General features: G+C 34.3%; 2 long non-coding RNA genes across 2 annotated transcripts in view; both read right to left on the reverse strand.

Annotated features, from left to right (window-relative positions):
• The window catches only part of LOC143235588 (uncharacterized), a 63,589-nt gene extending 40,795 nt beyond the window's left edge, over positions 1-22,794 (reverse strand). Inside the window, exon 1 of the long non-coding RNA XR_013019330.1 lies at positions 22,737-22,794. This is a non-coding gene — a long non-coding RNA (uncharacterized LOC143235588). The remainder of the gene's footprint in view (positions 1-22,736) is intronic.
• Positions 1-25,734, reverse strand: part of LOC143235586 (uncharacterized) — a 211,195-nt gene that overhangs the window by 149,954 nt on the left and 35,507 nt on the right. The gene's annotated exons all lie outside the window — the stretch shown is intronic.

The following is a 25,734-nucleotide window of genomic DNA, read 5'->3' on the forward strand; positions in this document are numbered from 1 at the left end:
AATATTTCATTAATTGGTTTAACTAAGCCCATGCATTCTCATATTTGTAAGATATGTTTTAATGACTCCACAATTGCAGAGAAACTTGTTTGATCATATTGTTGGCTAATTGTAATAAGATGATCTAACAAATTGCAGCAAGTGCACAAAACTTTTCATGAACAAAATTAACTAAAATCATGAAAGGTTCAGGCATATATGAGTTAAACTTAGGATCCGAAATCGTATTTCAAGAGATCTCGTAAAGTGCGTACGAAAAACATATTTTCATATTCTTATGTTTTCTAATAGAAGATGGAACAAATTAACAACATTTTCATGGGAGGGTACAATATTTTTTGCTCATTCTCCATATGTTTAGCTATTGTTATTTTTTGATAATATGATAATATGGTAAAAGTTTATTACGTCCACAGAGTAATTTTGACGAATTTTTCATCTTTGTGTAACTTATTTGAAACATTTTTTTTCTATTCTGTTAAAGGCGATTACGTTGGTTACGTACGAATTGTGCATGAAGGGTGAAACGTTAAACGAAATAAAACTAACCCTTTTGAAACCTACTTCAGTTTATGTTTAATAATAAAATTTCTTTTTCTTATCATTTAAAGACCAACATTTGAATGTGAAATACGACTAAAATCATTAAACCAAATACTTGACGTAGAGATGAATTATGATACATCCTGTTCTAAAATCTTATATAGACCAACCTGTCATTGAGCTGTTTTAAATTTGGAGACCTTCCCAAAACCACAAGATACTCAAGAAGTGAATTGTAGTTAGTTTAAATAGAAAAGAACAAAAACATTTGAAATATTATGGGGTAAATTGAACATTTTGGCCAATATACCTGACTTATGAGGACTTGCTGATTTTGTAAAGAGTCTAGACTCCTCAAATAAGATTTCAGCAACAACTAATGAACGTGCTAATGCTGCTAAGAAGTGTAAATATGTTCTCATCCTTTGATCAAAGTATTATTGTTGTAATTATTCTTAATACAAATATTAAATAAGAGGTATTTTGTTTTGGGAATTTGTTGTATTCTTATGTTTTCAAAATGTGGTGTAACTGTAATAGGCAGAGGGATCTCGAAATATGAACCATCTGAGGAGATCTTATAAACCATTCAGATGTTATACCATCTGAGGAGATCTCGTATAAACCATAATGTGACGGTCAGATGTTATACAGTCTTACACTGCTAAATGGAAGAAATATTCCTCGTGAGCTTTGTGCGACCAAACAAACAAACAGAGTATACAACAAATGGAAGATTTATGCGATAAAAGCAAGTCCAAGGTGACTGTGCATGTCTTATCCAATACGTTGGACATTGTATAAACCAAGAAGTATTTTCCAACGCCTTCATACTGGAACTTCACACTATCTGTATGGCAACCAGATAGCAGGCTACAGACGAAGCTATTTGCTGTTTGGCATAAGGTGTTACCTTGTCTGCTATAGACAACAATGGCAGCATGTCTACAAACAGCTGGTTTAATTAAGCACAGATATGTTGGAGGGAAATCGTGAAATCCTTGAGTTTGATGTGCAAAGATTCTTTCAGAGAGAATTGGTATAATTAAACATAACTACCCTACATCCACTAATTGTCCGGACCCAATTCAGTAACTAAGTATTTGCTTCTACACATCTGGCAATCTCAGCACTTGTATCCAGATTTCTGCTATCTACATTAATGTCTTTCGTTAGTTTTTCTATATCTTTCTGAAAAGCAAAGGCCTCAGGCTTCAGTCATTGTTCCTTACAGATTCCTGCTATATACCTTCACCTACAACAGTAACCAGAATGTAATACTATGGCAACATTGAAGCCTCAGATACTTGAGGATGCCCATGATTTCTCTATTTAAGGGACATAAATTTGCCGCAGAGAATAAGTAGCAGATTTGCTAGTTTTAAATAAATCGTGTGAACAGTCTAACACCAATTCTTTAGCAAAGGGAAATGAAGTTTCTCATACCTCCAAGAACACTAGGGCCATCTGCTACCTTGGATGGTAAGTATTAGTTCCATAAACTTCAGAACAACTATGTTCTGGTATTGTGTCCGTACCATTTTTGACATTGCCAGTAGATGTGAAGATCAGATAATTAATAAGCTACTGATAAGGAAGAAAGTGATATCTTTCGTAAGTGCAACCCAATGTATTTCATTTTGAACTTTGAAATTACCGAGTGTGTAATTTTCAGAAAATTTTCTAGTTATTGTTGTTGTTTTCAATTAAGCACAAAAGCTATACAATGGGCTATCTGTACTCTGCTCACCACGGGTATCGAAACCCGGTTTTTAGCGTTGTAAGTCCGCAGACATACCGCTGAGCCACTGGGGGGCGCATTTTCTGGAATTTAATTTTAAAAAAATTATCTGGAGGTTCCTTTTAATAGGAGATTAATTGTAAAAAAAATACATTGTATCTCATGTTTAAGAAAATTACTGGGAGTTTAATTTTTAAGAACATTATCTGGAAGTAAATTTTTATATGAGGTTTATTTTAAGTAATGTACTCTGATATTAATTTAAAAAATACAAGGAAGTAAATTTGAGGAAAATTTAACAAAAGTTAATTTTTTAAGTAAATTATCTGGAGGTTAATTTTCATGAAATTTAACCAGAAATTCATTTTTCTATCACGTTAAGTTTTAGAGAAAATTACCTGGATATAGTTTTTGAAATTACCCGGAAGTTAATTTTTAGGAAAATTACCCAAAATTTAAATATATCTTGAGGTTAATTTTAGATTCTTGTTGTTTTGAGTTGAGTGCAAAGCTACGCTATGGGCTTGTTGTGTTCACCAAGGCTATTGAAACCCGATTTTTAGTGTTGAAAGTCCGCAGACATATCGCTGAGCCACTGGGAAGTGGTTACGTTACGAAAATTATTTGTAAGCTATTTTGTAAGAAATTTAAATGGCAGTTATTGTTTAAGAAAGTAACTAAAATATTACTTCCATGAAATTAAATTTAAAGAGAATTATATAGATATTAATTTTAAAGAAAACTATCTTGAGGTAATTTTTTATAAGGTAATACTTTTAACAATTACCTAAAGTGTAATTTTCAAAAAAATAATTGATGTGTAATTTTAAGAAAATTACCCGAAAGTTACGTTTCAAAGATTTATCTGGAGGTTACTTTTAGAGGATTTCTTTGAAAAAAAATAACTTAGAGGTGAATTTTAAAGAAAAGTACCTCAAAGTTAATTTTTATATGAGATTAAGTATAAAGTAACTGGCCCGGCATGGCCAAAGATGTTAAGGCGTACGACTCGTAATCTGAGGATCGCGGATTCGCATACCCGTCGCGCCAAACACGGTTGCCTTTTCAGCCGTGGGAGCATTATAATGTGGCGGTTAATCCCACTATTCGTTGGTAAAAAATTAGTCCAAAGGTTGGCGGTGGGAGGTGATGACTAGCTGCCTTCCCTCTAGTCTTACACTGCTAAATTAGGGACGGCTAGCAAAGATAGCTTTCGAGTAGCTTTGTGCGAAATTCAAAAACAAACAATTTAAAGTACCTTACCCAGAAGTTATTTTAAAGAGAATTATCTGGACGTTACATTTTAAAAAAAAATACGTAGAACTTCGTTTTTAAAGAAATTTACCCTCCACTTAATTTTTAAGAAAAATATCCTAATTTTATACAAAGCTACATTAGTACAATCTGTACTCGTTGCCTCTGATTTAGCAGGGTAAGACTGGTAGAAAGGCAGCGACACACAACCACCAGTTGCTAAATCTTGTGCTATTCCTTTACCAAGGAGTCCCCTGCTAGTAGATCAGATTTACAATGCTAAAATCAGCGGTTCCATTCCCCTCAGTTAGCTCAGCAGATAACTTCATGTGGCTTTGCTATAAGAAAACACGCTAACATTTTACCAATAACGTTCCCACGCCAGAATGGGTGAACATGTTTGGTGTAATGGAGATTTCAACCGGCGACCTTCAGATTAGAAATGGAATGCATTAACCACCTTTAGAAAAGTATTACAAGTTAAGTTTTTAAAAAAATTTCTGAAGGTTAATCTTAAAGAAAAATTTCTGAAGATTAATTTAAGGAAAACATCCGGATGTTAATTTTTAGAATGTAATTTGGATGTTAATTTTTGTGGAAATAATTCCGAGGTTAAACTTTTAGCGAAATGTTTCAGAGGTTAATTTTACTAAACTATTAGTAGGCTAATTTATAAAAAAAAAATTTTGGAGGTTGATTATTAAGAAACTTATTTAAAGTTTAATTTTTCTTTGAAAACATCTTGGGGTCAATTTATATATCAGGTTAATTTTAAAGAAGGGTAAAATTTTTAAAAATAATCTGGACGTCAATTTTTGGGACAATTATCAAGAGATTAATTTTTAATAAAATGTTTCAGAGATTAATTTTTACTAAACTATAAGGAGGCAAATTTTCAAGAATAATTTCTAGATGTTAATTATTAAGATAATTATCTAAGTTTAATTTTTAAATAAATATCTTGAGGATCATTTTTAGATCAGTTTAATTTTAAAGAAAAGTATCTGGATGTTGGATGTTTTCGGACATTGAGAGAATGCAAGAGGATATAAGCTTGGAATACGCTAAGCAAATTTTGATACTTCTACTTGACCTGTTTCATTACATGAGATATAGAAACATCCCGGTAATATTTGTTTCGCTTGATCAGAGTGAGACATTTGATTGAGTCCACCGTAATGTTTTTGGTATGTTTAGAAGAGGTACGGGTTTTCCTCCAGTTTTTGTCCATTATTTAAGAACCTTTTACCCGTCATCTTCTACCAGAGTTTTAGTGAATGGATACTTGATGGCTCCCTTTCACATAACTCAGTTTCTACTATCGCCTTCTTTGTATACACCAGTGACAAAGTGCCTATTTTTCAGCATGTTATACACTGTTTTGGTGTATGGTATCTCTTTGTCCTGTGAGGTGACCATCAAATATGTTAGTCGATCAGATGATCTGAATTTTGAGTTCAGCACAGAATATTGTTAGAAATACTCCTAAACCAGAGCAGCTCAGCTAATTTATGCCAAAACCAAAGCTCTGTGGTTGGGCACGTGGGCCTAATCTGCAGACCCTCCATTTAGTCAGGCAGTGACGTTCCCTCCAGTCAAGTGCTTTGGGATTCACCTCCTTATGTATCCCAAAGCTGCCTTTGAGGAGGTTATGCAAAGTGTCAATTCGACAGTTCAAGACTATTGCTATAGACCTGCAGACTTGGTTAGCAGGGTTAAAGTGATCAATAAAAGAATATTTCCTTTAATATGGTAAACTGACGCTGTTGCTGCGATTCGCCGCTGTCGGGCCATGTCTTATAATTTTTCCTGGTCCTGGACTCCCGTTCTCTGTATCGTTTACTGGCCCCATATTGCACTTACGGGATAGAAAATTATCATCCTGGTCTTTCATGTGGTGTTATTTGGGACGGATGACGATGCGTTGTTTAGATAGGTATTTAGTAGCCTTCAACTGATGCGTTGTTCATAATCTTCTACCAGTGAGAGAACGTTTCTACGTGTTTAACATGTTTCAAAATATAAATTTTGCTGAACATTTGTGTTTACGTTCTTTTTCATTAGGTTTATCTTTTTTCCTGTCATGTTAAAATGTGCAATGTAATTGTTTATAAACCGTTATGGTTACATTGTTTGTATGATTTAATTCCTTTTTTCTCTTTGTATTGTGAATTTTTTTTAAGTTCAAAATTCAATAATTAAGTATTTGCAATTGTTAACCTTAATAATATTTGATCCAGCATGTAAGTGCGGGAGTAAGTACTTTGTTATGCAGATTACGAAATGCAATACGTATAATAAAGAGTTGGTTTACCTAAAATATATGGTGTAGAATTAAAATGTCAGGGAGAATATACAGAAATACGGATTGCACTTAGTTAAACCTAGTCGAAAGTAATTTTATGTAACAACACGCCCTTCGCTAGTACAGTGGTAAGTCTACAAATTTACAATTCTACAATCAAGGGCTCGATTCCCCTTGGTGGGCTCAGCAGACAGCCCGATGTGGCTTTGCTACAAGATAACACAAAATGTAATAACATATAATTGTCTCTAACTTCTATAAATTAACCACTCCGTTATCGCAAATTACTTGTGTTGCCCTTTCTCCAATGTTTGGGTATATTTTAATGAAGAGTATATTTTACAGTTAAATCTTTCCATTAACGAAATTAAAATTATCTTGGAATTGATATTATTCTAAATCTAAACCTGCTATTTTCCATCCTCAAAACACCTTAAAATATTTTCACTAATCAAAACAGTAGTTTTAAAATAAAATATATTATTCTAAGTCTTTTTTTTATATAGAACATTTATAAATCGTTTCCATGAACTCTGTTTCAGTGTTACACGTATTCCCTTAGAGAGTGAGTATATTTATGACTTTAGGTAATAACAATATTCAGGTATTGGTGGTTTAATCAGGATAAGCCAATGCTATTGTATACAATTTACGCATTCTACGTTATTAATTATTCATAGGAATTTTACACGTTCAATCTTAATGTCAACCACTTCGAACCTTTTTATTTCCTCTCTTCTGGGCTTCAGGAGTTTTTGGAAATATTGATAAATATTGTACTTCTGAATCACCAAAGTCTGGCTATATAGGATGTCTAACTGAAGATTGTGTAGTCCATGCATTACGTGTATCAACGATAAAATATCTTTATTCACTTAACTTATTTAATAAACATACTACCTGCATATCTGGATAATTTTACTTCACCGTATTGGGAATATGTTTTAACAACAGTAACTCGCTGATCTCTAATCTTTTCAATTCCTAATATATTCTTCAAATAACTTTCTCTTCGTAAATTCGACGTTATTCTAACACTCGCAAAACTTTTCTATATACGATTTATATAATAACTTTACTTGATTTGGCCTACATTTGGATATGAACAAAGTCGTATCTCCTGTTTAAGAAAACGAATCTAGATGACAGAACAGACTTGTGTCGAACTGGACACAAATTTCCAATTGTCACACTAAACCATCACTTCAGTGGCTCTTTTGCTTTAACGTTCTGCCTCGTGCGTTAAGGAGTTTAAATGTAGGATACTATAAGAAGAAATCTAAACTATAATTGTTTTATTCTAGTTATTTCATATTTGGTTTTTAAATTTTAAACAACGATGGAAAGTTAACTACGAGGGTTGTGTGTGTATTTATCTGTGTAAAACATTTGTCTGTACGTATCCTTCATTTAAGACTTCTAAATGTAAACCACAACCAGTGATCCATAGTCGAGTTTAGCATAGAACATCGATCCGCTTCCCAAGTGGGGGAAGAGAGGACACAGAGGATGTTCAGTGCTCTCGTACATTTAACCCATAGCTGCTTGATGTGTGGTATAATAATCAGCTTACAGTCAAAGATAAACCCCAAGAACTTTGTCTCAGGGACCACAGGCAGCACAAATTCACCAATACAGAGTCCAGGATCAGGGTGAATACCCCATTGGCGGCAAAAGTGCATGCAAACGATTTTAGAGAGAATGAAGTTAAAACTGTTTGCTGTGGTACACTTCAGGAAGCGAATGAGGGCAGCCTGTCGCTGCTACTCAATATACCTCATATTCGATGATAAACATGAGATGTGAAAGTCGTCAACATAGATAGCGTTTGAAACAGTAAGAAGAGGTTATTCAGTGATGGCATTAATCTTTATACTGAAAAGTGTGACACTCAAAACACAGCACTGAGGGATCACGGTTCTTGTAGAAAAGAACGGGAAAGTGTCGAACCCCAACTAACTTGGAATCTCTTGTCCATTGAAACATTTTTAATAAAATGGGCTAATGGCCAAGTAACCCATATATATATGGAAGTCTCGCAAAATGCCATACCTCCATGTTGTATCATAAGCCTTCTCAGTGTCAAAGAATATTAATATAAGGTGTTGTCATTTGAGAAAGGCTTCTTTGATTGATGTTTCAAGTCAAATAAGATGGTCTACGGTGGAGTATTGAAAAGAGAAGGGTTGTGATCAGAGAACATACACTCAACAGAGCAACCCCTCCTATCAATATCAGCACTTTCTTCCACAGAGGAAATTATTCCATTAAAGTACCCCAGAATTAAAAAGGGAGACAGCAAATATTCAATGAGAGAATCAAGGTATGATTGATCATAGGTCTCTCCAGGTGACAGGTAGAGAGAACAAACAGTGATGGTACGATCTAAGGAAACATGGATGGTTACGGCCTCCAAGTTTGGTTGTGTTGAGTGGCAAAGATAGGGTGGTCACATGCTAATCAACCAACAGTGCCACCTCTCGACGCACTCGTTCATCACAAAGCCTGACATTTATGTACAAAGAAATTCGCCGAAAGGTGACTTTATCAACATGTTTCAGAACTCTTTCTACTAAGGGAAGACATACAGGATGTTAGAAAGCAATCAGTGTTTTGATGTCATTTAGATTAGAACGTAAACCTCGGCAGTTCCATTGTATCAATTAGGCACATTTTTATTTGTGTGTAGGTAAATTGGGTGGAGAACCCTTCCGCTTACGACCACGTCTTTTCTCTTTACTATCTTTATTCATGAATCCTACCCTGGTTCGATTGGGCAGATCTTTGCAATTGGAAGAGGATTCCAGAGACTGGGGACGTGAACGATGATCGTCTTGCATCTTGATGTGGGAAAAGAAGATGCTCCCGAGAAAATGCCCGTACCTGGAACCAAAGAAAATGTATTTTAGGATTTGCTGGAATGTATGTTACAGACGGAAATGCGTGTTGAAGTTGATTCATCAACTTTTTTAACCATGGAGGTCAAAAGGCTTTTCATTTGATTTGAGAACGATTCTTCTCGAAGTACAGAAAGATTCGTCTGTACTCCCACTGTAGTAGTGGAACGAAGTGCAGCAGATGTGTGAGAGCCATTGCAATTGGTGCAATGAGGGTCTGTTTTACACTCATAAGCATAGTGGGCCTTGCCACCCAACGAGCACACGTCAAGGAACTGCGATATGATGTATTCGAGTGATCGAACTACTGACACTGAAGACATTTGAAAGTGTTTGGAATGTATGGCCGCACCCTGTAATTAAGATCAACTGTTTGACGGTGGAAGGAGGACGTGGTGATGTATAGGTCAGAATGCAAGTGGATATACACCTCACTGCAGAAACTCCTTGGGTGGAGAAACTAGCGAAAATTTCCGACTCGAGGATGTTCTTCAAATCCCTCTCAACAATAACTCCTCGTGAGGAATTTAAAGTAACATGAGGTGTAACCTCAATAAGTATATCCCCAATCGCATTTGAATGCAATAGGAGTTCACTTTGTTGAGATGTGGAAGTTTCCATCAATATGTCACCAGATCGAAGCTTCTTTACTGACTTTGGAGAGCCAGAAAATCCCTCTATTTCCTTCTGAATGAAAATGGGAAACATTTTCCCTTAAGGTTTGTCTTTAAGAGAATTTAGCATAAGAAAATGAGGTACAACAGATGTTACAGATGTTGATGACTGCAGCTCAAAATCTTCAAGACGTGGTCTTTTACCTATGGACTGTTTTTTACTATTTTATTTAAGTTTTTATTTGGAAGATCCTCAGTAAAAGAAATATTTTGGTGCCCACTGATCCGCACCCACCATGGACGCACTACAATGGCGAACAAGGACACTGCAGCAATGCCAGGATTTTGTGAGTTCTATACCCAAACACCAGCATCAGATAGAATGTCAACAACACCTGTTGAGAACATCCAACACTGGTACTTGGTTTACCCTAGCCCAAATGGACCTGCAGATTCACCCCAATTCATTCCCGTCTACAGGAATTCAAGGCTAAAGTGGTGTTTTAGGGTTGGACCCCTCAAACACCAGGATCCTCTCCTTCCCTTCACAGGTCGCCATGCACAGCAAACACGTGGGTGAATGTTTAGATCCCAGAAGAGGTAAACTAAAAGAATAGAACCTTCCATGGGAGGTCCCTTCACATGTATATTCTTAAATAGATATTGTGCAGTCCTGCCTCCTCTTGAAATTTGTAGAACGTTCTTGTGTGTAGGAATAAACAGTGTACTAGGTGTGTGTGTAATACTAACAATTGACACTATTGTTTCCAAGGGATCGTTTGCTTTTATACAAATTATGCAAATTTTTCAATGCGTGAATACAAGATATTATTATTATTCGTCAGCTACAATCAGTGTGCTATCGCCCTAGGAAACTATAATTGTGAATGACGATAAGTAATCAGAAAAGTACAGAATTACAAATATTACATGGCTTTGATTTATCTGTGGGTGTGGGACAAATGTTATTATATTATCTAGAATATTGACTGGAGAACAGAAAATATGGAAGAGTAACAAGTGAATCACAGCTACAAGTGTTGTGCCTCAGGGTTTTGTAGTGATTCTCTTGCTGTTTGTGACTTATTAATCACATTGACTCTAAAATGACTAACAAAAGTTTGAGGTTTGAAGATGATGTTAAAATTTTTTGGGATGGCTAATTGTATCAGAGATGCAGCAGACTTGGAGGAAAATTTAGATAAATTTGATGCATTGGGCTAATACATAACAGATGATGTTTAAATGTCCACATGTGATGTATGTATGTGTTTATAATTCAAATTATTGTTACAATTTAAAGAGGAATACATTAAATACTGTAGTTAAAGAGAAAGATCTTGGTGTTGTGAAAGAAAAACCACTTAAGTCATTTGAATAATGTATTGTTGTTAGCAGTAAGGTTAATAGGATTTTGAATAGCATCTGTAGAAACATTGAATACAAGACAGGGGTTATTATTATTTCAAAATATATATCACTTACAACGTTGCATTTATATCACTGTATATATTTTGGTACCTCTTCGTCGAGAAGAAGCTTGAATTACTGTAGAAGATTCGGAGAAAAGACACTAATAAAATACCTGGGATGGTAAAATTGTCCTACGAGGACACATTAAATTCTCTGAACTTGTTTCCTCTGAAGAGAAGCAGGGACAGATGTGATTTCATTTAGGCGTTTAATAATTTTAAGGGTAGTGATAATATCGATCCTTAAAACTTTTATCTATATTTAGCAGTGAAAACAATAAGACAAGGAGTATAAGTGTAACTTTTTGCAGAGTAGAAGTCGTATGCAGTTTAGAAAATTATATTTTTCAAATAAGGTATTTGGTTTTTGGAATTAGCTGCCTTCTAGGGTGGTGGAGGCAGAAATTTTAATTTAGTTTATGTAAAGATTGGATGAATACATTAATAGAAAGTGGTGGTTATACTTGTTGCCTGGAAGAGACGTCTTTGAAAGGTAATAAGCTACAGTAATTTTGTCTCTTTAAAATTTTATGAAAAGTATACCTTACCAGCCAACACCCGCCACAAAATGAGATTGCTATAGTATTCACGAAGACAAGGAATTCTGAATACGAAACACAGATGAAAAAATGAGAAGACTTACTCCTCTTAAAGTTTGTATAACTGAAAAGGTGGGAAGATGATATTTGCGAGATCATGCAGATACAAAGTGACAAAAGTCTGCACCTTAGACTGAACTATGTCTAAGTTCAGTGAAGGGAAGCAGCAAAGTGTATAGTAATGAAATTAATGAGATGTGAAGAAATATTATGGAGATGGCAACGTAACATAGATAAGTTCAAATACAACTTGACAAACTCAACCAGGGAATAAGATATAAAAATATAAAAATGCCAATTCACTTAAAATGGCAGCATAGATCTTACTGTGGAAGGACTAGCTGGGACAGAGGATAACATAGGAGAAATGGTATTAGATGTTGGTGACAGTAATGACATAAGTGTCTGAACACTAACTTCGAGGAAGGAGAAGGAAACAGATGTTGAGTAAGACATGAAGACATATTTGACATCAAGACCAATGTTTATATGGAGAATGAGAAAGGGCATTAACCTGTTCAGAGCCGTAGAGGAGATATCTCGTCCAAGCCGATCGGTAACACAGTGCCACGGACGATTTAATTCGATTTTAATAATACCTCACATCAACGCTAGATGACAGCACCATACATGCATTTGACCCATTCATTTTTGATCCAAAATGGCGTTAAGAAAAAAGTTACAAAATAAAAAACTCGGCATAGGAGCTGACGTAGCATCTTAAATACTTGGGAGTTAACAGGTTAAGGACCACATTATGGTTTCAATAAGCAATTCAAAGAAACAGAAAAGGTGAGAAAGAGGAAGAAAAGCCATATGAAATGTCAGGTGGTCAAAAAGTTGATGGGCCGTATTTAGATATTGGGCAATTACTGTCTGCAGTAAATAGACATAGAAAAAGGCTTAATGAATCAGGAAAATAGACATAAAACACATTCAACCAAATCCTGGAATGAAACAGTAGAACCGATAAAAGCCACACCTGTAGACAGGAAGTGATGACATAAGTGAAATGAGGAACCACTTCATGAGGAGAACTTTGTTGAGAGAAGATAATCAATCTACCAGTAGATTTAAAAAGCTAGGAAAATATACAGCTAAAATCACAAGGTTGTGGTCATGAGCTCCCAAAAAAGATCTAGGATATGAGAACACAGAAACCTTAAATAGTTACCACTGGCTCTGTGATACAAGCTCTTGTAAAAGGTGATGGATATGTGACTTGCTCGTTCCAACAACGAAGATGAAGAGAAGGTAGCTAGGCCATATTGAGGTTGGAAAGAAGAACTCTTTCCAATAAACGAGGTATTGATATGGGTAAGAACAGACTTGTCACTGTCATGCTACTAATAAAGCATCTTGTTAATGCAGAGTAGTTGGAATTTTGAATGGGAGGAAGCAAGCAGAAATCGGTAATTTTTAGACGGAAATGGACAAAGACTTACAGATCAGGCAAAAGTTTGTACCCCAGACAAAACAAGAGCTGAAGTTAGTCTGAAATGTAGGGTCTTTAACTTAAAAACTTGACTTAAAGCAACAGATAGCTATCAATATAGTGTAAATTACTAGGAGTAAATGAGGTTTGTTATATCACAAACGTAGGAGTAGTAGCCGAGGGCAAGCTCAGCCTACAAATGGGAAAGAAATTAATGCATAACAATTCAAAAGATTTTAAGTTCCAGTGATGAAAATTAGGAGAATAAAGTATATAGTTAACAATGATGAAAAAAATAATCAGATAGAAGAATGAAAGAAATATTACTAGTAGTAAAGCGATTGTGACAACAGTAAAATAGTTTTGTCTTAAAGATTGGTTTTAATTTGAAAAAAAGAACGTTTTAAGGGTGTATCTCAAAACAGCTGGTATGGGTATTAAAACTTTTATTAAAATAAAATAGAGGACAACGTTTCAACCTCCATAGGTCATCATTAGATTAACAAAGAAGGTCGAAACGTTGTACTCTACTATATTCTAATAAAATTTTTAATACTCCTCTCAGCCATCTTGAGATACATTGTGTCTTAAAGTGGGTTTCTCGTCATCATGAAGTTTCAGGGTTGTTCAACAGTTCTTCTGTTTCCTATACTTATTTCACTTTTTCATACAAATCCCAATTCAAAACCATCTTAAGTGTGAAGGATTGTGCAACCAGAAAATGTATTAAGTGTTCATCTTAAAGGAATAAAGTCAAAAGTGACAACCAGATTGTTAGCTACACTTATGGCACTGATAGAAATGTTACAGCAAATATACATTCACCAGTTAGCTAGGCCAAAGTGTTTTTTTTTCAAATTACAGCATGATGGTTGGGAAAAAGAAACCTGGCGTAGCTAATTAATGAATGAATATTTACTGGAAAATTCTTATCAATGTTATCAGTGCAGTTCCCATTTGATTGTAAATTTCAATTTTATTCTTTTGAGATAAACTAAAATAGTTGGTTTTATTTTAGGTTTATTATAAAACCTGGGAGTGAATAAAAATTATTTCTCTTCACCCTCTTTTCTGTTTCTTGTAATTTTGATGAATTAATTGTTGTTTTTGCAGACAGTTTTTTTTTTGTGGTTCAAGCATGAGGAAGAAGTCCTCGAAGATGGTTGCTTTCATGATGGTGATTTGACAAGGAGGTGTTTTAAAGCTTGTAGCATGATGATTGGAAATCTAATTACGAGTAGCAGATCTAGACAGTAGAGGGCTGCCCCATGTCCCAGAGAAAAGGCATGACCAGAATTAGAAATTTTTGCATCATAAAAACATTTATAATTACAATTTCACATACAGTTATATGCATGGTAATTAATTTTAGACATACAAAACTTAAAATGTACTTTGTCTTTACTGTTTGTTGATTTAACATATGAACTATATATACTAACATTGAACTTTAAAATGGTGAAATAGAAAGACATTATAAAGAACTTATCAGAATTGTTGATGACTTTAACATATATAAAATGTCTCATCTACCATTATTTCACTGTGCAATTTGTCCCAAAAATTGTGCGTACTTCAGTACCGTTAATTAGTTCTATTCTATAAAATTATTTTGTAATTAATGAATTCAAAAAGTTTAATAATAAAATATGTACATTTCAGATATTGAGCTAAATGTTTTGTAGTTCAAGGTCATGAATACTTTTCCAGATCTTGGAAGTTTTGTATTTAACTCTTATAAATATGCTGTTTTACAGCGTGAAATGTAAAAATAATAAAATCGTTAATGTTTTATCGGCTCTGTTGTTCACGTGATTGTTTAATATTGGAACCAATCAGTGTCTTTGTTCTATAATACTTATGTGATGGTCAAAGTACTACAGAAACTGCCAATTCATATTTAGAGCTTAACACCCATCTATAATGTAAGAAATAGTTTTATGCTTATTTTTTAACATAACAAGAGTGACAAATAATGATATACTTTTTAATTAATTTTAGGTTGGTTATGAAGTTGGAATTAATATTCTGTTCTTTATCTATAATAAAAATAATGTGTGTGTATGTGACTGCTGTAACTCCAAGATGAAGAAGTCTAGAAATCTAAAATATAGTATCCATACTGAGTGGACCTTGAGGATGTGCACTGGGTTATTATTATTTATTAATTCATGTGTATGTACAGATACATATTTTTGTGCGGTAAGTTAGTAAAAAACAAAAGAAAAAATGTGACCATCATAGCTTCATCAAAAAAGAACTTTGAAACCTCAAATTTTTCCATCTTACTAGATGAACCCTGAGGGTGTACAGTTTTGTGTTATTTATTCATGTTTGCATGCATGTTAATTTTATAATGAGGCAGTCTAGCTAAAAATCACACAAAAAAGAAGTTGTTCATTACCTTACAACATTTAATGTGTAGAACAATAAGTGCCATTGGTAATAATGATAACATAACAGAAAAATATGTCAATTGAGAAATGGTTTAAGTTTAAAATTGAACAGGGACAGTCATTCAAAGTTGTTGGTTTCAGACTGCAAAAAAACGCATGCTTTTCTAATGGCCAGCATTATGTTGGGTGTTCCAGAGTTGGTGTTAGTAAGAACCTTTTCGACTTGGCAACAAATGGAAAAATGACAGCTATATCAACCTAATGACTCAAATGAAACCGAGTACTTTCGCTGGTAATTACGTATAATATTTCAAAAGAGTTTTAAATCCAACGACATATTCCCAGTTATTCTCAGTGCATAAGACATTATTATAATGAAAGTTGTTCTGGTGTTCTTTGACAATATAAGCAAATAGACTGAGGTCCTGTGGGTCTTGAGAGGACAAAATACATGTTTTGAATTTCATGTTCACAAATGTTTTGTTGAGGAAAGATATCTTAAGTATTTGATAAAAATAAGTATAAACTATGTGTACAAAAAGCTGCAAAGCACATGAAAGAAAACATGCAGTTTACATTGTAAATTTTTAATGAAAAACAGTGAAAATGAATTGGACAAGAACCAATAGCTTTTTCTTGTCTTTTAAAAGATTTACTGACAGATTTTTCAAAGTAAATATATTTCGCTAATAGTAATCAACAGTTCATTTGAACATACTCTTTAACTTAATCCATAAGGAAATGACTTTTCAACTAATTTCTTCAATATTTTGATTATTAATTAAACAAATTGTAAATGTGATAACTAGATAGACTTAAAATTCTGAATGTCAAAGTGAAGAACTTCAACCAATCGCAGGTAACCGGCATGAGTAAGTATGACTCTGGCCAACCTATATCAGAGCAGGTCATTTTAAAAAAAATATGGAAAGTCGTTTAATTGATAAAATCTATGATTTGGCGTGTGTAGAGTGCTAGGGCGGCGGTAAAACCGAACTACTTGGCACCAACCCTAGTTGGTAGCTTCCAAGCACATCCCTGGCGACGAAGGAAAGGGTAGTCTGACATCTGGAATAGAGGCATTGATACATACCTATTCCAACACTAGTTCACGTACCCAAAGTGAAACCGGTGCAACTGACATTTCTACCAGTGGAGGTAGTAGTCGAACCACACTGATGGACGGCTTAAGTTATAGAATGTCGCCTAACGAGAAAAACGACAGCCATATCATTACGATGGATGGCAATTATGAATTAAGAGAATGACCAGATATTTCCATAGAACAGACAGGCACAACAATGTTTATGAACAGAGTCGTAAAAAAAATGGCATGTGACTTGTGTCCACACGAGTTTATGGCTTTTCCAAAGTTTGTAGCACATCTAGCAAAAAAACACAACTCGTTGGCACAAGCACGATGTAAATTCTGGAAACGATGACAGCAACCATGACGCCATCGCTTGTCATCTTCCAAAATGTCTTTATGGACGAAATTCCATGTTTGCAGCAGATTCCTAGAGCTTTGGTTGCGAGATCTGCGAAATGAAATTTAAGACTAGGTTGGGCTTATCTCAACATAAGAGACATCGTCATTCTACAATCAGAAACGCCTAAGGTATACTATCACAAGGAGTCAGAATGCCGCCGGGTAGTATGGTCCGAGAAAGAAATACGAACCCTCCGAGATGCGGAAGCAGTATACACGGGTCGCAAAAACATAAATGTTCTTTGTGCAGGATATCTATCTTGGAAAACTCCTAAACAAGTCTCAGATAACTCAATAAGATACAACCGCCCGTCCACGTTGATTCAAATAACACCATGAGTCGTGGAGATCCTCTTGATATCGATAAAGTCTACGATCATGTCTATGATGTTGCTAATGGTAACATCAATTTTGACGGATGCCCACTACCATCTATGGCAAACAAGACTCATATCCTGGAATACACAACATCAGAGGAAATGAAGGTGGCCCTAGGGGCGTTATAAAGAAAGATCAATCCCACTGTTGGTTGGATAAAAGAGTAGCTCAAGGTTTGACGTTAGGTGGTGATGATTAGTACCTTCTCTCTAGTGTTACCCTGCTAAATTAGGGACGGTGTGTCTGTGTGTGTGTTTCTTATATCAAAGCTACATCGGGCTATCTACTGAGCCCACCAAGGGGAATCGAACCCCTGATTTTAGCGTTGTAAATCCGTAGACCTACCGCTTTATTAGCGGAGGGCATTAGAGACGGCTAACTCAGATAGACTGTTATTGGTTTTATTAAAAAATAACCAGGCCATATGGAATAAAATTATTTATTAAAATATTTTATGAAAAATACTTTTATTGTTGTTTCCATTTTTTTGGGATTTTCCTATCTATCAGTTTTAGTTACTAAACACTGTCTGTTTGTATTTTAACAAGCTAACGAGACAACCTAATTTCTTGGGAAAGGTTTTTACCGAGTTGACAAAATATACCGGTCCTGGTCTCAGCTATCTTAGTATTGTTTTCAACAAACCTGATCTTGGTCTGAAAAGTGTCAAATTATATAAACACTTCATTAACTGAACTAATTTTATCTAAAGTTAAAGGGTAAAAAGGTGATTTTTTTATTAAAATGTTTAATTGCGGAAATTTTCAGAAACAAAGCTGACAATGAATTTAAGATATTACTTGTAGGTTTTTATCTTAATAGATTCTATTATTAGTTTTTAAGGATCAAATTGAAATCATGGACAACTTTAAAAAGGGGAAAATCGTTGTTTTATAAATAAAACAGGAAGACTGGTGGATATAATTAAACAAATACTGGTAGTCTCTGTTCTTTTAGAAAGGGTTTAGTCCCACAGTATTTCTTATCTTGAGATTGTCTGTTTGTCTTGAATTTCGCACAAATCTAATCGAGGGCTATCTGTGCTAGTCGTCCCTAATTTAGCAGTGTAAGACCCACCGCCAACTCTTGGACTACTCTTTTACCACCGAAGTATGGGTTTCACCGTCACATTATAACGTCACATTATAACGCCCCGCGGCTGAAGGGGTGAGCATGTTTGGCGCGACGGGGATGCAAACCCGTGATTCTCAGATTACGAGTCGTACGCCTTAACACGCTTGGCCATGCCGGGCCTTCTCTTGAGAAGGATTTTCAAGGAACGAAACCATTAACCTATAAAAGTAAGAGAAACGTATTGAAATTTATCACTTAAACTCGTGTTCTTTGTTCTGTGTTACTTTTGACCTATGTCCCCTAATAGCACTGGTCCGCTGTTACTTCTAGTAAGTTTCATAATCGGCTATTAAAGGATGTATTCTCGTGTCAATCTGTCTAACCTGAATACACTCTACGTTATTGGACTATGCTTACAGGCACAATTGTTGTCTACTATGTAGTACAAAGAAACAAAGAATGTAGAACAAAGTAACGCTCAGGACATGCTGGACACCATGATTTCACCATAACAGTGTAATAGATAAAAATAAAGAAAATAGAAATTCCATGACATACGCTTGAAGGTTTAAAACAATAATGCAATGTATGAAAGAAATATGACACCTTTTAGCTTTTTAGTTACTTATTACGTTATCTTCACATCCACTGGTAGTGTCAATGGTGGTACTGACGCAACACCAGGAGTTAATTGTTCCAGAGGTTATGGCACTGATACTAACAAATGTTGCAGAAGGCCCTGGTGTTCTTAGAGGCATCTGGGACTAAGTATCTGCGACATCTTTATTTCCCTTCAGTCGAGAAAGCCACAGGTATCCTCAAGTATCTGAGGCTCTGTGTTGTCGGGACCCTCAGGTTACGAGTCCAGTGTGCAAAATTTAAAAACAAACCTTTTTTCCGTAGCGTTTTCGCAGCTTCTCCCGAATCTTACAACGTTGTAAACTTGCATCCATCTTACTTGTTACACTTACATTCGCTACTACAAGCGTAGAGAAAATATTTAAAACGGCAAAGTGTAATTTGTAGATCTGATATTGCTTGGAAGTACTGTACTTTCTCAGATAAATATTAAAAAACGTTATGCATTTGATGAATACGGTGATCACATATCCCAGTAAAACTGTCACAGCCTTACGTTGCAGCTTCGTTTCTTTTTTTAAGGATTATAAAGAAAATCAAACTTTCTAAAATTTTGTGCACCTTACAAGTTCTAAATGTATACAAGTGACTAACCGTACAAGGCTCGTCCGTTGTTCTTGGATAAATCACCTGTTAAAAACAATACATCACACTGTTACAATTTTCTTACTTTTTCTTCTGGGATTAGTCTGTCATTGAGGAGTTTTGTATTTCAAAAACCTGACCAGCACCAAAAATAAAACCTGATAGTAGTTGATCAGGTTCAGCCAACATGTATTGAAATGTAAAAGTATAATTACTAATTGATAGATATTACTCGGGTAAAATAAACCTAGCATTTTAATTTAATTGTTTATATATACAAACAGACTCACTTGCTACAACGAACTGCCAACAGTTAGAATGATGGATATTATTTACAAACAGCAGGCAGAAACCTTATGTTTTGATCTATCAAATGATATTGTTTCCTACGTTATCCTCCAATTAGAAATTGTAGGGCAAGGATGGAGTTTAATTTAAGATGTAGAAACTCCCAATGCGGAATGCAACATAAGTAGTAATCTTTGGTAAGGTATATTTATAGTTCTGATGACGAGAAACCCACTTTGATTAAAAATGCATCTAAGAACAGCTAGTGGTGGTATTAAACAATTAAGCAGAGAACAAGAAATAAAACTTATCAAAACAAGTGTTACAACCTATACCAGCCTTTGTGCTACATTCACAATGTTCCTAAAGAAAACACATCTAATTTGTTTTGTAATCGTTTTTTTTATCTAAATAGAAAACGTTACTATATATTTCAACCGGTAAAAATACGAAAATGTAGAACCTAAAATTTTAAGAAATTTAAATATCAAAACAAAAAGTCCATATCAGGTCACAAAAGAGCAACTCGTTTTTTCACATCTGCTCTTAACAGCAGCATTCTATGTAGCAGATATGTAAATTATTCTGATGTTGTTATTTTACGCAGTGTTATTTAATAACGCCATATTATTTTCATTTCGGAGTAGTACGTTTGTTATAAGGTTCTTTCGTTGACAATGTGCTTCCTGCAGTTATTTTGTTAGAAGCGAGTGTAGAAAAAAGTATCATTCTTACAGATATTTGCACGAAACATCTTTAGTATTTAAAATCTACTTTGTGTAATTATAGTTTGTGGAAGGATTAACATATCAGTAAATAAAACCTATCAAGAGAACGAATAGGTCACTACATGATATTATATAAACTATACGTTATGTACACCCCGTTACTGATGCAGTTCGTTTGAGTTATTCGAGACAAAGTGTAATTTATCTACGAGATTCTTCGCGGTCGTAAATATATTTAATAATTAAGTTAAAGGGTTGTACTTTAATAAACCAAGTAATTAACGAAAGCTGTCGTGTGTTATTGAATGTTTCTGAAATCACAATAAATGAAAGCACAAGTTCTATAACAAGTTGAAGTCTGTTTAATAGAACTGGTGGTAAACAGTTTCGTAAAATGTAAACGTATTATTGTATGATTTACAAACTCTCGATTTCACCTAAAAATAAGATTATTTAATGAGTTTGAAATATTAGTTACATCGCAAGTTTGTTCGTTCAAATATAAAGTAAGAATTACGCAACCCAAGCAAACGAACTTTCTGGATTTCATACAAGAGAATGTATTGTTTTTAAAAATAGTTTATTTGAAAGATATCAAACAAATGGTAAAATAAACAAACTATAATATTGGAAACAATTTCAGAAACAAATAAATAAAACGAATAATCTAGTAAACGAATTGAACTGGAACCAGCCCAAGGGATAGAAGAAACTTCATTCTTTCTTACTGCACGTGCAGGACGTACAACTGCAGGGTTCACCTTCTGCAAAGGAAATAAGATTAGATGTCATTTTAAAGGATTATTTACACAAATAAATAAGTCACTCTGGAACATTTTTTCAATACTAACTAGTAAGAGTTGACATATCTGTACACTTGCATGGACTTCCCTCAGTGTCGTCTTTTCTCATGCACGAAGTACACTTACATCCGTCTTTCTGGCCGCACGTGCACTTATCGCTACAGGCGCACGTAGGATCTTGAAAGATCAGTATGGTATAGAGTTTCTCCTATTTTAAGTGTTGTTAAATATATACATACACACACACACACACACACAGAGCTGTTAAATGTGAACTAAGTGACCAAGAGATTTCAGAATGTTATTGTACTTTTGATTTTATGAATTTAAGTATACTTTCTTACAATAAAAGTCCAGAGAGTGGAAGATATTTTGTTATCACAAATGTTAAGGACGTAGAAGACTAATTTACTAATGATGATATATGCATAGTTATTTTAACAGTTATGCACATCAGTAGTTTTTATAAGTCCGATTATTTGAGTTTTGCATTATTCGTTTAGCTTAACGAAGACAGTGAATTGACCTTTTCTATAGAACTATATTGTAACAATATAGCCCATTTCAACACGCCGCAAGAATTAGCAAAAGTTCAGCAGTTATTACAACAGAATGTAGTTATTTTATAACATCCCCCAGTTAATATTTTAAGCGCGTGTTGGTGTGTAGTAAGGAAACTGTTAATACCTTTACACTTGCAAATACTATCAGTTTCGTCTTTCTTGTTGCACGTGGTGCACTTACATCCTCCTTCCTTCCCACACGTGCACTCCTGAGTGCATGTGCACAGTTGATCTTTGAAGAACAGAAAGAGTACAAGTGTGTTTATAACTATTACGCAGATTTATAATAGTAATACGTGTACAAAGTTGTGCAAACTGTTCAGTTGACATTTATAAAAATGGGAGAAGTATACAAATAAACAGTTCATATTACAATAATTTATGCATCATGTCAAGATTTCTCAAATCATACAAAATTAAGTAGTTCAACGTATTAACGTTTAATAATGACAAAAATAAAAATACTAGATTCTAGACAAAAATTACATCAGTGGAAGAAAAGAAACCTAAGTAGAAATAATTGTGAAAGTTGTATGTCTAAGGCTAATTGAGGTCATTAAGTAAATCATAGAATTTACTTTAAATAAGAACTACATTCTACAGTTAACAGCTTCTCACTGCGTAAAAACTAAGTGGTGATTAAATAAGTCATAAATTGCAAGATTTATCTAGTAAGTTTAATATCAAATAAACAAACATTAAAAATTCTTCAATCACGAAGTATTAAACAAAGGAAGGCCCAAACCAATGCTTCACACAAAATGTGAAGCCAACATACAAAATACGTAATAATACTCTATCTATTAAACAGCCGCAAATGAATAATTTTCTAGAATAAAACACACCTGCGGTAAAATCCTCTTATTACACGAAATTATTTTCAATCACAAACATTGTGTTTCTTTATCGGGTAATACAAATAACGCAACCTACCTCCGCATTTACAAATTGTACCGGACATTATTCTTAGTTTAAAACTTACTTGCACTAAAACACAACTTCCACTCAAACTAAACACGCGAGTGATGTTTTTATATTCGCCAAGTGCAAGATTCGTGTGCAAAATGAGCAAAATAACGAACCATGTGTTATTTCTAGCCAATCACGAGTAAATATGTCCTAATTAGTATCAAGAATAATATATCCAAATATTTATCACAAGTAAGTTGAACTTGGCCAGAAAAAGTATTCGCTGTATTGTCTACTATTTCTGATTTAAACACACGTAACTTCAGATATTAGGTGTATCACTTTCTAATGTTTTTCCAGCTTCTGTTGTTAAACGTAACAGAAAATAGTAATAACTCCTGTCCACCCCTTCAGTGGCAAGTTTGTTGGCTTAAAACGCTGAAAGTTCGGGTTTCAATATAAACAAAGCAAAACAACAATTTAATAAATGAAGCATACATAACTAATACACAAAATTAAAAGGGTGAAAGTTACTATGTAAGTGACATTACTAAATGGTTAGAAATTTTCACTCACGTCAGATTTACAAATTAGTCTGATAAGAATAATACAGCCACCAAGTGCTCAATGAATTGGTTATATAAGGATAGTTTACAGTGATACACTAGCTTCATTCATAACAATATAAAGAATCAATACAGTATGCTGGTTTATATTTAATGGAAATAGTTTATTAAAATCATTATTTAAGTTTTTTATCCGACCAGATAATTATTGTAAATTCAAAATGCTGACACTATCAGCTGTATTAAATACTGATAAACTTGTTATTGCAAACTTTTAATATCAAAACGTCTTCTCAGCTCGACCACTCGCTCCTACTTTTCAGTTTGTCACCAAAAAGTGCGAGATATTTTAAAACTGTTCTCAGTTCTGTTTATAAAACAGGGCTACCATTTTCTCTTTTCTTTTATTGGAATATTTGGTGTAGGTGGTTCGTTCTTTGCCTGGCATGGCCTAGCGCGTTAACGCGTGCGCTTCGTAATCTGAGGGTCGCGGGTTCGCGCCCGAGTCGCGCCAAACATCCTCGCCTTCCCAGCCGTGGGGGCGTTATAATGTGACGATCAATCCCACTATTCGTGTGTAAAAGAGTAGTCCAAGAGTTGGCGGTGGGTGGTGATGACTAGCTGCCTTCCCTCTAGTCTTACACTGGTAAATTAGGGACGGCTAGCACAGATTGCTCTCGAGTAGCTTTGTGCGAAATTCCAAAAACCAAACCAAGGTTTTCTTCTTTACTCTGCCATTTCTGTAAAAATTGCTTTTGTTATGTTTGATTGTTGCAGTTCGAACAAGAGAAATCAAAAAGGTTTGTGTCTGTATATGGACATAGATTCACCAGACCACCGATGATGCTTCTTTGACCACAGATGTAAAAACTGATGTAATTAGGTAGAAATTTAGATTTTTTACGTTTGTTGGTTCTGTGTTATTGGCAAATGTCTCCGCTATACCCATGCCCATACGTATCTTACGTGATAATGACACAACTAAACCATTATTGTTAGAAGGTATACTGCCTTTAACTTCCAGTTCTGCTACTGATGAGTCTGTTATTTCTCAGGGCATTAAAAGTATATTTGTTAATTTTCTTCTTTATAACATTTTTTTAACATCAGACCTATTTTCGGGACCAGTTGTTGTTGGAGTAAGACCTACTCTGCCATTAAAGGTGTAACATGGCTGTTGGGAAACGATTTGGTTTGGGGAAAGTTGTTGATAAACCCAAGATGGTTAGCAAGGTGACCTCTCTATCGTCTAAGGATGATGTTATTGTTGAAGTGAATCCAAAGTATTTACTTTTCAATAATCTAACATAAAATGAAACTCAAAATAACGAAAACCAGTTTTGCAGGTAAATATATAGTGGACATTGTATGTTTTCAATGAATGATTCACTGACCACCTTTTTAAGTAATACAAAAAGGTAATGTTACGTATTTGGCTTGAAATATTTCATTAATTGGTTTAACTCAGCCCATGCATTCTCATATTTGAAAGATATCTTTTAATGACTCCACAATTGCAGAGAAACTTGTTTGATCATATTGTTGGCTAATTGTAATAAGATGATCTAACAAATTGCAGCAAGTGCACAACACTTTTCATGAAAAAAGTTAAATAAAATCATGAAAGGTTCAGGCATATATGAAAGTCAGAGTTAAAATTAGGATCCGAAATCATATTTGAAGAGATCTCGTAGAGTGCGTACGAAAAACATATAGTTTTCATATTCTTATGTTTTCTAATAGAAGATGGAACAAATTAACACCATTTTCATGGGAGGGTACAATATTTTTTGCTCATTCTCCATATGTTTAGCTATTGTTATTTTTTGATAATATGGTAAAAGTTTATTAGGTCCACAGAGTAATTTTGACGAATTTCTCATCTTTGTGTAACTTATTTGAAACATTTTTTTTCTATTCTGTTAAAGGCGATTACGTTGGTGACGTACGAATTGTGCATGAAGGGTGAAACGTTAAACGAAATAAAACTAACCCTTTTGAAACCTACTTCAGTTTCAAACCTTAATAAAATTTCTTTTTCTTATCATTTAATGACCAACATTTGAATGTGAAATACGACTAAAATCATTAAACCAAACACTTGACGTAGAGATGAATTATGATACATCCTGTTCTAAAATCTTATATAGACCAGCCTGTCATTGAGCTGTTTTAAATTTGGAGACCTTCCCAAAACCACAAGATACTCAAGAAGTGAATTATAGTTAGTTTAAATAGAAAAGAACAAAAACATTTGAAATATTATGGGGTAAATTGCACATTTTGGCCAATATACCTGACTTATGAGGACTTGCTGATTTTGTAGAGTCTAGACTCCTCAAATAAGATTTCAGCAACAACTAATGAACGTGCTAATGCTGCTAAAAAGTGTAAATATGTTCTCATCCTTTGATCAAAGTATTATTGTTGTAATTATTCTTAATACAAATATTAAA

Source organism: Tachypleus tridentatus, chromosome 12 (assembly GCF_004210375.1).
Source record: "Tachypleus tridentatus isolate NWPU-2018 chromosome 12, ASM421037v1, whole genome shotgun sequence".
NCBI classification, from domain to species: Eukaryota; Metazoa; Arthropoda; class Merostomata; order Xiphosura; family Limulidae; genus Tachypleus; species Tachypleus tridentatus.